Source organism: Jaculus jaculus, chromosome 4 (assembly GCF_020740685.1).
Source record: "Jaculus jaculus isolate mJacJac1 chromosome 4, mJacJac1.mat.Y.cur, whole genome shotgun sequence".
Taxonomy (NCBI): domain Eukaryota; kingdom Metazoa; phylum Chordata; class Mammalia; order Rodentia; family Dipodidae; genus Jaculus; species Jaculus jaculus.
This window is the reverse complement of record NC_059105.1, coordinates 141,746,854-141,763,281: the sequence shown is the minus strand read 5'-3', so window position 1 is coordinate 141,763,281 and position 16,428 is coordinate 141,746,854.

The window sequence follows — 16,428 nt, the reverse complement described above, 5'->3', positions numbered from 1 at the left end:
GGTAGAAGCGAGGAAGAGATAGAGAGAAAGAAAGGAAGAAAGAGAGAGGGAGGGAGGGAGGAAGGAAGGAAGGAAGAAAGGAAAGGAAAAGAAAAGAGAAAAGAAAAGAAAAGAAAGGAAAAGAAAAGAAAAAGAGAAACTATGTCACAGAGATCATTATTTTCACAAGTAATTGCTCCTTCCTGGATCTGATTGGGCAAAAACTCCCAAAGATGACCTGTACCACATTTGAATATGGCTTCCCAGATCCCTCTTGCTATAAAAAAAAGTAGAATAGGGTATCCACACTCATGAAGCTAGAAAAATGGCATGTGTTGAATGTGCCTTTTATCCAGCTAATTTGCATGAAATACAGATTTTATGTGTGATTTTGTTCAGTTCTGAAATTTATTGACATAGGGTGTCTATTTGGCTAAGACTGACGTTAGCCTAGTTCTGCAGCTCAAACTGACCTCTAACTCATAGTGATCATCCTACCTCAGTTTACTAATCCTGGGATTATTATAGTTGTGAGCAATCACACCTGGCTCATCTATGTGGTGCTGAATCAGGCTTGTATGTGCTTTTTTATATAAAATTTTATTACACACAATTTCATTACTTATTTTACCACTGTGAGTGTAGGCACATTTTAGATTAGCACTTAGCATACATGATCAATGGCTTGGTTATGTTAGTTCCATTTAAGACTGTTTTGTCAATGGTCTCAAAAATATTAAAACACAAGTCAATTAGTATTACTACTAATATAGAAAATTGACTTCTCATGAATGTGGTTTCATATACATGAAGTGAAGTAACTTGGGTTGTAAAAAAATATTTTCTCATAATGAAATCTTGTTCTACTTACCTAAGAAATATGTGGAAAATATGCATCTGTTCCTAACAATCCAACTTTTAAAAGACAATTCAGGATGTTTTCATCCTATATTTATAAAGTAATATTTTAATAACCAAAATTTAATTTCGTGTTTTTGAAATTAAGCAGAACATATAAACAATTGTCTAAAAACAATAATTCCATTGAGCTCTTACAATAGTGATGAAGTTTTTGAAATTGAGTATCAGATATATACCAACACCATTTTTCTAATGTAAGTAATTAATTTAAGAGATAGAGAGGACTTCCGGTTAAGATGGAGGCGTAGGTACCACGCCAAAGCAGCCAAGGAGAAAAAAGACCAAAAAAACTCAGCAAAATACACACTTTTACTAAAAAGTGAGGTGTATAGGAAATTGAAGCAGCAGTGAAGAAATAGAAGAGATCCAGAGCATCTAGAGTCCACACAGTCTGGCAAAAGTGGTCCCGGCAGCTCCTCCAACCGCAGCAGCGCACCAGAAAGCCGCCAGGCTCAGCTACAGCTGCAGAAAAGCCAGGTGCAGGAGCTTCCACTCACACCGGCGCTCTCCGCAACTCAGGAAACGTGAAGGGAGAGCGGCAGTGAGCAACAGAGGAACAGACCGCGAGGTAGAAGAACACGTGGAGCAGCGAGAGAACCAGAGCATCTGCGGCTCCCTCCCCTCACCCACCACCTGAGCCCAGCTCCAGGGAACAGAGCAGCATCCTGGGACCTGGCCAAGCCAACTTGGGCCGACAGTGGGACCCCAGCAGGAGCAGAGTTTGGCAGCAATATCAGCGGCTCCAGCACCAGTAACAGCAGCCCCAACAACAGCAGACCCAGTAGTGGCAGCAGCGGCAGACACAGCAGCAGCAGCAGCAGTGGACCAAGCAGCAGCAGCAGCTTTGGCAGCATCAGTGGCTCCAGGAGTGGCTGCTATAGCAACAGTAGCAGCAGAGGCAACAGCAGCAGCAGTGGGACCAGCAGCAGCAGCTTCAGCTGCTAACAGACCCAGCAGAAGCAGCTTTAGCAACAGTAGTTCCAGCAGTTGGGGTGCTGATCTGCAGGGACACAGTTACCAGGCTCATATTGCCCCGCAGGAAAAGCCAGTGCCCAGCTCCAGAAATCAGAACAGCAGCCCAACGACCAGGCAGCAATTTGACTGAGACCAGAATCATACAAGGTAACTGGGATTGCACCAGGGAAGGGTCTCACTTGGTCACAAGCTGACTTGGATCCCTCAACAGACCAAAAATCTTAACCTCTATGTTGATAGAGGATCTGGTTGTTATAATAACTACTCTGGCATACATACTTGGGGCTGTTTTTGATTGAATGGGTACAGTGTTTAGTTAACTTTTAGAATCTACCTGTATTTTATTCCACTCAGCCTACTTGAATACTCCCATAGCAGGGAAACTCAACACCTAGGAGGACCTTTGTAGATACTCTGAGAGTCTTAAGAGCCACACCTAACACCTTAAGCTCCTACACTGAAAATATATAACATCAAATCAATTGATACAGCTAAGAATACCCAGCTAGCTAGAAAATCCAAGCATTAACTTAATCCAAGATGCAAAAATATATACATTATAACACAAGAAACACTAAAAATCAAGATGATATAAATCCACCTAAATGAATTAATGCATCAGAAATGACCACCAGTGAGAACAAGTTAGAGGAAATGCCTGAGAAAGATTTCAAAAGAGTGACTTAAATATGTTCAAAGAAGTCAGAGAACAAATCAAAGGAGTCAAAGAGGAACTTAAAGAGGAAATCAAAGGAATCAAAGAAGATGCAGGACACCAATTTCATGAAATAAAGAAAGCAATACAAGACATAAATGAGGAAATAGAAATAATAAAGAAAAACCAGTCAGAATTACTAGCAATGAAGAACACAGTTAATGAAATAAAAAATAACTCTGTAGAAAATCTCACCAGTAGAATGGATGAAGGAGAGGACAGAGTATCTAAGCTAGAAGACCAGGTGGCAGACCTAATACAGGCCAACAAAGAGAAAGACAAACTTATAGAAAAGTATGAGTGGGAATATCAAGATATTTGGGACACTATGAAAAGATCAAATATAAGAATTCAGGGCATAGTACAAGGAGAAGAATTCCACTCCAAAGGCATAGTAGGTGTCTTCAACAAAATCATAGAAGAAAATTTCCCCCAAATTGGGAAAGAGGTGCCAATGCAGATACAGGAAGCCTTTAGAACCCCAGCCAGACAAAACCTGGAAAGAACCTCTCCTCTCCATATTATAATCAAACTTGAAAACACACACACCAAAGAAAAAATATTGAAAGCAGTTAGAGAGAAAAGTCAAGTTACTTACAAAAGCAAGCCCATCAGGATTACAGCAGATTATTCAACACAAACTTTTAAAGCCCGAAGGTCTTGGACTGATATATTCCAAGTTCTGAAAGATAACAACTGTCAACCAAGGTTACTTTATCCTGCAAAGGTATCCATTCAAATAGATGGAGAAATAAGGACATTCCATGACAAAAGCAGGTTAAAGGAGTATTTGAAGACAAAACCAGCTCTACAGAAAATACTTGATAGAATCCTCCATGCTGAAGAAAAGGAAAAGCACACATATAATGAACTAGAAAAAACAAGCAACTCAAATACTAGTTAACACAAGAGAGCACAGGTAGAACTGGAACTACAAAAAAAAAAATAATAATAATAATGGCAAACATAAACACACACCTTTCAATAATATCTCTTAATATCAACGGCCTCAATGCCCCAACCAAAAGACATAGGTTTGCAGACTGGGTTAAAAATCAGGATCCTACAATTTGTTGTTTCCAAGAAACTCACCTTTCTACAAAGAATAGACATTATCTTAGGGTGAAAGGTTGGAAGACGGTGTTTCAAGCAAATGGGCCTAGAAAACAAGCAGGGGTCCTAATATCCTAATATCAGACAGGGTAGACTTCAGTCCAACGTTAGTCAAGAAAGATAAGGAAGGTCATTTTAGATTGATTAAGAGCATACTTCAACAGGAGGACATTACAATCCTAAACATATATGCACCTAACATGGGGGCTCCCAAATTCATCAAACAAACACTATTAGAACTAAGGTCACAGATAACACCAAACACAGTGGTGGTGGGTGACTTTAACACCCCACTCTCACCAATTGAAAGGTCATCCTGGGAAAAAATAAACAGAGAGGCATCTGGACTAAATGAGGTCATAGAAGGAATGGACCTAACAGATATATACAGGACATTTCATCCAAAGGCTGCAAAATATGCATTCTTTTCAGCAGCACATGGACCATTCTCTAAAATAGACCATATATTAGGACACAAAGCAAATCTTAACAAATTCAGGAAAGTTGAAATAATTCCTTGCATTCTATCTGACCACAATGGAATTAAACTACAAATCAGTAGCAAGAAAGGCTATAGAGCATACACAAAATCATGGAAACTAAACAATACACTACTAAATGATGAATGGGTCAATGAAGAAATCAAGAAGGAAATCAAAAAAATTATAGAGTCAAATGATAATGAGAACACAACATACCAAAATCTCTGGGACACAATGAAGGCAGTTTTAAGAGGTAAATTTATAGCCTTAAGTGCCTATATTAAGAAATTAGAAGCTGGGCGTGGTGGCGCATGCCTTTAATCCCAGCACTCGGGAGGCAGAGGTAGAAGGATCGCCGTGAGTTCAAGGCCACCCTGAGACTACAGAGTTAATTCCAGGTCAGCCTGGACCAGAGTGAGACCCTACCTCGAAAAAAAAACAAAAAAAAAAAGAAATTAGAAAGGTCGCAAGTAAATGACCTAATGCTTCACCTTAAAGTCTTGGAAAAAGAACAAGGCAAAAGAGATAGCGTGACTGGAAGAGGTAGTGAAAGAGACAAAAGGATATGTGCGTCAAGACCTCCAGCCATTACAAACGAACTCTACATTCATGCACTACTTTGTGCATCTGACTTACATGGGTTCTGGGTGATCAAATCTAGGTCATTAGGCTTCACAGGCAAGAGCCATCAACACTAAGCCCTCTCCAGCCCCAAAGGGCTCTTTTCTTTGAGACCAAAAAGAGTGAAAATCTCTACAACATGGTATTTGTTTTTATTTGCTCCTACTTGCATATTCCAAAGTTATGTTCATCACCAGGTCTCTACACAATGCAATTTCTTATGCAGATCTATAAGAGACAATGAATAATTTGACATGTCTTCCATTGAGAGAGTACTTAAATGTACTCCACGTTAGAATCACAGAGATACCATGAGTGGTTTTTGAAAAAGAATATTAAGAGCTGAGGGTGCATGTATTGGGTTGAGACCTGAAGAAATGGTTGCTGGATATTACTTGAAATTGTATTGCTGTCACACTACCTGTATGAATCTATTTTACAATAGTAGGAAACCAAAATAATCCTATAAAATACTTTGATTCAGAAGCTGTTGTCAACAACACCATCAGAGTTACAGTGTGCCCCTGTAAGAAGTCTAGAGATGAAGAGAGTATCTGACCAGAAGCTCTCAATGCATTTTGTTTGTCCAGATGTGAACTGGAAGTTTTACTCCTTGTATGGGGAGACTAGAGTAAAGGGGTGATCTCCATAACAGATTTCTAACCACTAACTCAAATGAAGCTGAAAGATCTCCAGCAATTTTCATCACTTCAGGAAAAAAAAAAAAAAAAAAGTGACCAAAGGATGCATTAAAGGTTTGCTCCTTGAGACCACTGAGTAGGAGCTCCTGTCACTCTGTTTTGAAATTAGCTATGGCTATATTTCAATAGATTAAGTCAATTATTTTTTAAATGTTTCTCCACAGATTTGCAGGAAAGAACCATGCCATAAATTTCCTGTTTATATTAACTTGGAGTGCTTTTCTCATTCTTTAGCCTTGCACAAAGCATGAATTTGCGTATCTGAGGATAGTATCTTACTTGTGAAAGGAGAAACACCAACACCCTTACATAAAGCCCTAAAATAGGGCTGTAGAGATAGCTTAGTCGTGAAGATGTTTGCCTGAGAAGCCTAAAGACCCAGCCACGATTTCTGAGTACCCACATAAGCCAGATGAACATGGTCGTACATCTGTCTGGAGTTCATTTGCAGTGGATGGAGGTGCTGGAGGGCCCATTATCTTTCTCATTTTTTCTTTCTAATAAACAAATAACTTTTTAAAAAATATTTTTAAAATCTCTAGAATATCATAGTTTTCATTTATTTCTGTACATAGAGTATTTCCTTGATGTTTGGTCAAGTTTTAGACCTGAAGATTTAGTTTTATAACTTGTAAAGAATATGTACCCAGTAGATACCCCTTGTGCTTATTACCATGGAGGCTATAATGCCAACCAGCAGCATTGATTCTTTCCTAAGAACTATGGGCAGTTCATTAACTACAGACAGCATGCAGTACAGGCCAGTGACCTTCTGTCATCAGGGCCTACAGAAAATCCAAGATCCATGCTGTCTTCAAAAGTAAGACCACAAGCTTATAAATGAGGAAATATTCCAAGTGAATTGTGATAAACATACAGAAAATAAGAATGTGGTACAGCAATAAGTACTGATTAACAGAGAATACTAATAATTCACAGGTTAATAGCAAATCTATGCCACACAGATATCATTATTAAGATTGCAAGATTGCTGAAGGAAGATCCTCAGCTTCATGGTAATGGTGTAGCCAGTAGTATAAATACCACAGTGCTGGAATTGCAGTGGTGCTGAGCAATTGAGGAAATGGCAACCTTGTTTTGTAGCTGTTGTAGTCAGTAACACCTCTAAAGAAAGTTCTTCCTAGCTATTGAACATTTATATCTGATTTGTTGTTTTTTGTCCAATGCTTTTGTTTCTAGACATGTAAAAAGTTTAAATTTCCTTGCCATTTAGAAAGAACCTATAAATTATCATGTGATATAGGCTCCTCTATTGATGATCCCTTCAAGCTCTTTAGAGCTCTAATGTGTGAGATAACAAACAAGACAACTTGGCCCAAGCTCATTACAGAAAGCGTTACAGCACACTTGACCTCCTCCCCTTTATTTTGGATTCTATTTAGCAGTTCTGGGGAATTTTGCAAACCCATATGGAAACATGTATTCTTCAATTCTGTTATTCCTCAACACCCTAGCAATAGTTATTTCTATTCTTTCAGACAAGTAGGTTTTCTGTCTGTGGTAGGACTCTATATGTCTGTCCCCAGACATATATATATACATATATATATATATATATATATATATATATATATGCATAAATATTATAATATGTCTGCAAAATCAGTGAAAATTATTTAGAAATCATTCTAAGGAAGAATGATGCCACTTCCATTAATATAGTTTATAGGCCAGACAGTCTAGTGGCTATTAGATTATTCATATAAGGGATATTGTATCTTTCAAAGGGAATGTTTTAAAATATTTTATTTTTATTTCTTTCTTTATTTGATAGAGAAAGAGGGAGACAGAGAATGTGAGAAAGAGAGAGAGAGAGAGAGAATGGGTATGCTAGGGCCTCCAGCCACTGCAAACAAACTGCAGATGCGTGAGTCTCCTTATGCATCTGGCTTATGTGGGTAATGGGGAATCAAATCTAGGTCCTTTGACTTTGCAGGCAAACTCCTGAGCCACTAAGCCATCCCTCCAACCCAGATATGTTTTTGATAGCTAAGAAAGATAAACTTCAAACACTCTTTTACCCAAACAGGTGTTCTAGAAGTCTAAAGAAGCAAACATTGATTCTATACTAATACAATATATACTTAATTGAGTGTATAAATGTGTTTTGCTTTCTGTTTTGGGCACATATTGGAACCACAAATAGGTCCACTAAATGTCCTGCTATCAATGTTGTGATAACAAAACCATAACCTTATTTTCCACCCATGCTGATATGCTTCTTGTCTTTGGTATTTTTTATATTATTTTGTGTGTATTGTGTATATGTGTGTGGTGTTTGCATGTGTGTGTGTTCATGAACATGTGAAGGCCAAGGCTAAGGTAAGCTTTTTTCTTTGATAGTGCTATACCTTATCTTACTGTGGCGGTCTCTCACTGGAGTCCAGGGCTAGTCTAACCAGCCATTTTACTGAGAGTGTGTGGGAGAGGAGTCCCTTATCCCTGCCAAATAAGCTCTGGGATGGCAGGCAGGACCTTCATGCCAACCTGGCATTTGAACAGGTGCTGGACCTCATGCTTGCCTGTAAAGTGATTTATCCAAGACGCTATTTCCCTAGGCCCCAGATAATCTTTTTTTTTTTTTTTTTCAATTCTGAAATCTTCATGTAAATACCTATTTCTCCTGACTACAAGTGTGCTTCAGCCAGGAGGGAGGAAATAAATGCTTATCTTCTCCTATAGAACATCTTCAGTATCTAGAACTGACCATTCTGATATCAGAATTCAGTAGGCATTTTTTTTGTTTTGTTTTTTTAAATTTATTTTTATTTTTATTTTTATTAACATTTTCCATGATTATAAAATATATCCCATGGTAATTCCCTCCCTCCCCACCCTCACACTTTCCCATTTGAAAGTCCATTCTCCATCATATTACCTCCCCATTACCTTCATTGTAATTACATATGTACAATATCAATCTATTAAGTATCCTCCTCCTTTCCTTTCTCTACCCTTTATGTCTCCTTTTTACCTTACTGGCCTCTGCTACTAAGTATTTTCATTCTCACGCAGAAGCCCAATCATCTATAGCTAGGATCCACATATGAGAGAGAACATGTGGCGCTTGGCTTTCTGGGCCTGAGTTACCTCACTTAGTATAATACTTTCCGGGTCCATCCATTTTTCTGCAAATTTCATAACTTCATTTTTCTTTACCACTGAGTAGAACTCCATTGTATAAATGTGCCACATCTTCATTATCCACTCATCAGTTGAGGGACATCTAGGCTGGTTCCATTTCCCAGCTATTATAAATTGAGCAGCAATAAACATGGTTGAGCACCTACTTCTAAGGAAATGAGATGAGTCCTTTGGATATATACCTAGGAGTGCTATAGCTGGGTCATATGGTAGATCAATCTCTAGCTGTTTTAGGAACCTCCACACTGTTGGACCAGATTGCATTCCCACCAGCAGTGCAGAAGGGTTCCTTTTTTTCCACATCCCCACCAACATTTATGATCATTTGTTTTCATGATGGTGGCCAATCTGACAGGAGTGAGATGGAATCTTAATGTAGTTTTAATCTGCATTTCCCTGATGACTAGTGACATAGAACATTTTTTTAGATGCTTATATGCCATTCGTATTTCTTCCTTTGAGAACTCTCTATTTAGCACCATAGCCCATTTTTTGATTGGCTTGTTTGATTCCTTATTATTTAACTTTTTGAGTTCTTTGTATATCCTAGATATTAATCCTCTATCAGATATATAGCTGGCAAAGATTTTTTCCCATTCTGTAGGTTGCCTCTTTGCTTTTTTCACTGGGTCCTTTGTGGTGCAAAATCTTTGTAATTTCATTAGGTCCCAGTGGTTAATCTGTGGTTTTATTGCCTGAGCAATTGGGGTTGTATTCAGAAAGTCCTTGCCAAGACCAATATGTTGAAGGGTATCCCCTACTTCTTCCTCTAGCAGTTTCAGAGTTTCTGGTCTGATGTTAAGGTCTTTAATCCATTTGGACTTAATTCTTGTTCATGGCGAGAGAGAAGAATCTATTTTCATCCTGATCTACATGTCTGTTTTTGTGCCAGTACCATGCTGTTTTTGTTACTATGGCTCTGTAGCATAGGTTAAAATCAGGTATGGTGATACCACCAGCCTCTTTTTTGTTGCTCAGTATTATTTTAGATATTCGAGGTTTTTTGTGATTCCAAATGAATTTTTGGATTGTTTTTTCTATTTCCATGAAGAAAGCCTTTGGAATTTTGATAGGGATTGCATTAAATGTGTAGATTGCTTTAGGTAAGATTGCCATTTTCACAATATTGATTCTTCCAATCCAGGAATAAGGGATGTTTCTCCACTTTCTAGTGTCTTCTGCAATTTCTCGCTTGAGTGTTTTAAAGTTCTCATTGTATAGATTCTTTACTTCCTTGGTTAGGTTTATTCCAAGGTACTTTATTTTTTTTTTGATGCAATTGTGAATGGGAGTGATTCTCTGATTTCATCCTCTGTGTGTTTCTTGTTAGCATATATGAAGGCTACTGATTTCTGTGTATTTATTTTGTATCCTGCTACATTGCTGTAGGTTTTGATCAGCTCTAACAGCTTGCTAGTAGAGTCTTTAGGGTCCTTTATGTATAGAATCATGTCATCTGCAAATAATGATAACTTGATTTCTTCCTTTCTAATTTGTATCCCCTTTATATGTGTCTCTTGCCTTATTGCTATGGCTAAGACTTCCAAAACTATATTAAATAAAAGTGGGGACAGTGGACACCCTTGTCTTGTTCCTGATTTTAGTGGAAAAGCTTCTAGTTTTTCCCCATTTAGTAATATGTTGGCTGTAGGCTTGTCATAAATAGCCTTTATTATATTGAGATATATTCCTTCTATTCCCAGTCTCTGTAGGACTTTTATCATGAAGGGATGTTGGATTTTGTCAAATGCTTTCTCTGCATCTAATGAGATGTTCAGGTGATATTTGTCCTTCAACGCGTTTATGTAATGTTTTACATTTATAGATTTGTGTATGTTGAACCATCCCTGCATCTCTGGGATAAAGCCTACTTGGTCAGGGTGAATGATCTTTTTGATATACTCTTGTATTCTGTTTGCTAATATTTTGTTGAGAATTTTTGCATCTATGTTCATGAGGGAGATTGGTCTGTAATTTTCTTTTTTTGTTCTATCTTTGCCTGGTTTTGGTATCAGGGTGATGCTGGCCTCATAGAAGGAGTTTGGTAGAATTCCTTCTTTTTCTATTTCCTGGAAAAGCTTAAGAAGCAATGGTGTTAGCTCTTCCTTAAAAGTCTGGTAAAATTCATCAGTGAAGCCATCTGGGCCTGGGCTTTTTTTAATTGGGAGATTATTGATAACTGTTCAGATCTCCATGTTTGTTATAGGTCTATTTAAGTGATTAATCTCATTTTGATTTAATTTAGGTAGGTCATATAAATCAAGGAACTCATCCATTTCTTTCAGATTTTCATACTTTGTGGAGTACATGCTTTTATAGTATGTCCCTATGACTTTTTGAATTTCTCTGGAATCTGTTGTGATGTTACCTTGTTCATCTCTGATTTTATTAATTTCTGTCTCTTCTCTCTTTTTGTCAGATTTGCTAAGGGTTTATCAATCTTGTTTATCCTTGCAAAGAACCAACTCTTTGTTTCATTAATTCTTTGGATTGTTCTCTTTGTTTCTATTTCATTAATTTCTGCCCTAATCTTTATTATTTCTTCCCATCTACTGATTTTTGTTTTGCCTTGTTCTTCTTTTTCCAAGGCTTTAAGGCGAAGCATTAGGTCATTTACCTGTGACCTTTCTAATTTCTTAATATAGGCACTTAAGGCTATAAATTTACCTCTTAGAACTGCCTTCATTGTGTCCCAGAGATTTTGGTATGTTGTGATCTCATTATCATTTGACTCTATAAATTTTTTGATTTCCTTTTTGATTTCTTCATTGACCCATTCATCATTTAGTAGTGTATTGTTTAGTTTCCATGATTTTGTGTATGCTCTATAGCCTTTCTTGCTACTGATTTGTAGTTTAATTCCATTGTGGTCAGATAGAATGCAAGGAATTATTTCAACTTTCCTGAATTTGTTAAAATTTGCTTTGTGTCCTAATATATGGTCTATTTTAGAGAATGTTCCATGTGCTGCTGAAAAGAATGTATATTCTGCAGCCTTTGGATGAAATGTCCTGTATATATCTGTTAGGTCCATTCCTTCTATGACCTCATTTAGTCCAGATGCCTCTCTGTTTATTTTTTCCCGGGATGACCTTTCAATTGATGAGAGAGGGGTGTTAAAGTCACCCACCACCACTGTGTTTGGTGTTATCTGTGACCTTAGTTCTAATAGTGTTTGTTTGATGAATTTGGGAGCCCCCATGTTAGGTACATATATGTTTAGGAATGTAATGTCCTCCTGTTGGAGTGTGCCCTTAATCAATATAAAGTGACCTTCCTTATCTTTCTTGACTAACGTCGGACTATAGTCTACCCTGTCTGATATTAGGATATTAGGACCCCTGCTTGTTTTCTAGGCCCATTTGCTTGACACACCGTCTTCTAACCTTTCACCCTAAGATAATGTCTATCCTTGTAGAAAGGTGAGTTTCTTTGAGACAACAAATTGTAGGATCCTGCTTTTTAACCCAGTCTGCAAATCTATGTCTTTTGGTTGGGGCATTGAGGCCGTTGATATTAAGAGATATTATTGAAAGGTGTGTATTTATGTTTGCCATTTTTTTGTGTGTGTGTTTCTGGTTCTACCTGTGCTCTCTTCTGTTAACTAGTATTTGAGTATTGCTTGTTTTATCTAGGTTCCTTATATGTGTGCTTTTCCTTTTGTTCAGCATGGAGGATTCTATCAAGTATTTTCTGTAGAGCTGGTTTTGTCTTCAAATACTCCTTTAACCTGCTTTTGTCATGGAATGTCTTTATTTCTCCATCTATTAGAATGGATAACTTTGCAGGATAAAGTAACCTTGGTTGACAGTTGTTATCTTTCAGATACTGGCTTTAAAAGTTTGTGTTGAATAATCTGCTGTAATCCTGATGGGCTTGCTCTTGTAGGTAACTTGATTTTTCTCTCTAACTGCTTTCAATATTTTTTCTTTGGTGTGTGTGTTTGCAAGTTTGATTATAATATGGCGAGGAGAGCTTCTTTCTGGGTGTTGTCTGGCTGGGGTTCTACAGGTTTCCTTTATCTGCATTGGCACCTCTTTCCCAATTTGGGGGAAATTTTCTTCTATGATTTTGTTGAAGATGCCTACTATGCCTTTGGATTGGAGTTCTTCTCCTTCTACTATGCCCTGAATTCTTATATTGGGTCTTTTCATAGTGTCCCGAATATCTTGAAATTCCCACTCATACTTTTCTATAAGTTTGTCTTTCTCTTTGTTGGACTGTATTAGGTCTGCCACCTGGTCTTCTAGCTTAGATATTCTGTCCTCTCCGTCATCCATCCTACTGGTGAGATTTTCTACAGAGTTATTTTTTATTTCATTAACTGTGTTCTTCATTGCTAGTAATTCTGACTGGTTTTTCTTTATTATTTCTATTTCCTTATTTATGTCTTGTATTGCCTTCTTTATTTCATTAAATTGGTGTCCTGCATCTTCTTAGATTCCTTTGATTTCCTGTTTAAGTTCCTCTTTGATTTCTTCTTTGATTGTTTTCATGTATTCTTTGACCTCTTTGAACATATTTATAATCATTATTTTGAACTCTTTCTCAGGCATTTCCTCTAACTCTTTCTCACTGGAGGACATTTCTGATGCATTAATACTTTTAGGTGGATCTATATCGTCTTGCTTTTTAGTGTTTCTTGTGTTATAATGTATATATTTTTGCATCTTGGATTAAGTTAATGCTTGGATTTTCTAGCTAGCTGGGTATTCTTAGCTGTATCAATTGATTTGATGTAATATATTTTCGGGGTAGGAGCTTAAGGTGTTCGGTGTGGCTCTTAAGACTCTCAGAGTATCTACAAAGATATTCTTAGGGGTTGAGTTTCCCTGCTATAGGAGTATTCAAGCAGGCTAAGTGGAATAAAATACAGGTAGATTCTAAAATTTAACTAAACACTGTACTCATTCAATCAAAAATAGCCCCAAGTATGTGTGTAAGAGTAGTAATTATAACGACCAGATCCTCTATCAACAAAAAGGTTAAGATTTCTGGTCAATTGAGGGATCCAAGTCAGCTTGCGACCAAGTGAGACCCTTCCCTGGTGCAATTCCAGTTACCTTGGATTATTTTGGTCTCAGTCAAGTTGCTGCCTGGGTCGTCGGGCTGCTGTTCTGATTTCTGGAGCTGGGTACTTGCTTTTCCTGTGGGGCCAACCGAGCCTGGCAAGTGTGGCCCTGCAGATCAGCTCCCCTGCTGCTGGAACTGCTGCTGCTCAAGCTGCCCCTGCTGGGCTATAGCCACTGCTGCTGAAGGTGTTGCTGCTGGACCCACCGCTGGTGCTGCCTCTGCTGCTGCTGTAGCTGCCACTGCTGGAGCCACCACTGCTGCTGAAGCTGCTGCTGCTGTGTCCACTGCCGCTGCTCCCCCTGAAGCTGCTGCTGCCGAGTCTGCTGCTGCTGTCACTCCTGGGTCTGCTGCTGCTGGGGCCGCTGTTACTGGTGCTGGAGCCACTGATGTTGCTGCTAAACTCTGCTCCTGCTTGGGTCCTGCTGTCAGCCCAAGTTGGTGTGGCCGGGTCCTGGGCCGCTGCTGTGTTCGCTGGAGCTGGGCTCAGACAGTGGGGGAGGGGAGGGATCCACAGCTGCTCTGGTTCTCTTGCTGCTCCACGCGTTCTTCTACCTCACGGTCTGCTCCTCCACTGCTCACTGCCGCTCTCCCCTCATGTTTCCTGAGTTGCGGAGAGCGCAGTGTGAGGGAAAGCTCCCGCACCTGGCTTTTCCTGCGGCTGGAGCCGAGTCTGGTGGCTTTCTGGTGTGCTGAAGCTGCCGCGGTTGGCCAAGCTGCCAGAGCCGCTTTTCCCACCTGTGCAGGCTCTGGATGCTCTATAACTCTTCTACTTCTCCGCTGCTGCTTCAATTTCCTATACACCTCACTTTTTAGTAAAAGTGTGTATTTTGCTGAGTTTTTTTGGTCTTTTTTGCCCCCTAGGCTGCTTTGGCGTGGTACCTACGCCGCCATCTTAACCGGAAGTCCTCAGTAGGCATTTTTAATTTTTATAGCAATTTCAAAATATTATAATCTGGTGTTTCTAATTCATCCAATAGAATAGAAGCCCAAATAAAGAAGACTTCATTTTTTTTTTTTTTTTGTTATACAGGTACATTTGCACAGTCTTCTTATAGATGTAACAGGATTATTAGAAATATGCATACACACTTGGACAAACAGCAAGAAATAAGGCTGGGGGAAAACATGAAATGTATTAAGTAACTATTTTATGTAAATAAGAAAGAGCAGCCTGAAGAGTCTATTTCCCTTAACCATCAAGCCTACACACATTTCTCCAAGATTTACATAAATCTCTGAGTAAAAGAGAACTTTTTGCTGTCAGTTCACAAGTTTGTTATATGTTGAAGAGCCTATGTGTTTGTCAGGGGAAGTTTTATGCAGCCCTCTGCTTTACCTCACTTCTTTAGAAAGGAAGTATTTATTTCAAGTATAAATAACAAATACTAGACCCCAGTTAATCCTGGGCAGTTGCTGCAATGCTGTGTGACTCAAAAGGTCAGTTTGGGGCTGGAGAGATGGCTTAGTGATTAAAGCACTTGCCTGAAAAGCCAAAGGACCCAGGTTTCATTCCCCAGGACCTACCTAAGCCAGATGCACAAAGTGGTACATGCATCTGGAATGTGTTTGCAGTTGTGAGAGGCCCTGGCACAACCATTCTCCCCACCCCAGACTCTCTCTCTCTCCATATCTTGGCCCCACCTTCTTTCTCTCACCCTCTCAAATAAATAAATAAAAATAAAATATTTTAAAAAAATGAAACAGTCAATTTATCTGGCTTTAAAGGATCCAGCTTTTTCTGAGGCCATGTCTGGACCATGTTAATTGATCACAATAAAATTTTTATATTAGAAACATAAATGGCTATAGACTAGCTCAAAAATATATGTGTTGTCACAACATGAAGGCTCAAAGTAAATTTCACAATTTCTTCTCTGCTGTTGCCTTGACAAATATTCCATGTGGGATCTCTGTTATCTTAAGACAACCTGAAAAATGAGTTCACCATTTTCACTTCTGACATCTCTACCCATTTCATAATATACCTTCACTCTCTCTGGTTAAGTTCTGAGATGATGATGATAATGTTTAAATAAGAATGATAAATATGTGGGAGTTGGGCCATGTTTGAAGTAGGAGGTTTATTGTCGAAACATGCTATAAGAAATTACAAATCAATGGCTTAAAATAATGTACTGTTTCTTAACAGTGCAAGAGAATAAATGTTCTAAAGAACAAGGGGTGTGAGGATAAACCCTAAAGGCTTTGAGGTAGATTTTATGTCTCCTTGTCTCTCCTAATTGCATATAAACTAATCAGGCATTCCTAAGTTCTTAGAAACCTGCTAATTTCTGCTTTCACTGTCACATTGTGTTTTGTTTTGTTTTGTTTTGTTTTGTTTTGTTTTGTTTTGTTTTCTGGGACTGTCTTTGTGAGGACAGGAATTTTATCAGATATAAGACCCAAACTTAATCATTTAAACTAAGTACAAACTCTAGTTTATGGTTGACACATCAATGTCATATATCTAAATAATTAAATTTGTATATGCTCAGATAAGATCACAGTCACATATACCAGGATTGACACCTGAACAAATCTTTCTGGGGACACAATCTAAAAGCAATAATATATTTGTTCTGTTAAAGCTTCAGAAGTGAAAGGATGATGAAAAGGTAAGAACCTATAATCTCTGAGATATTGGGAGAAGTTTTTAATCAGTGGTATTAGATTTCCTTGGAGA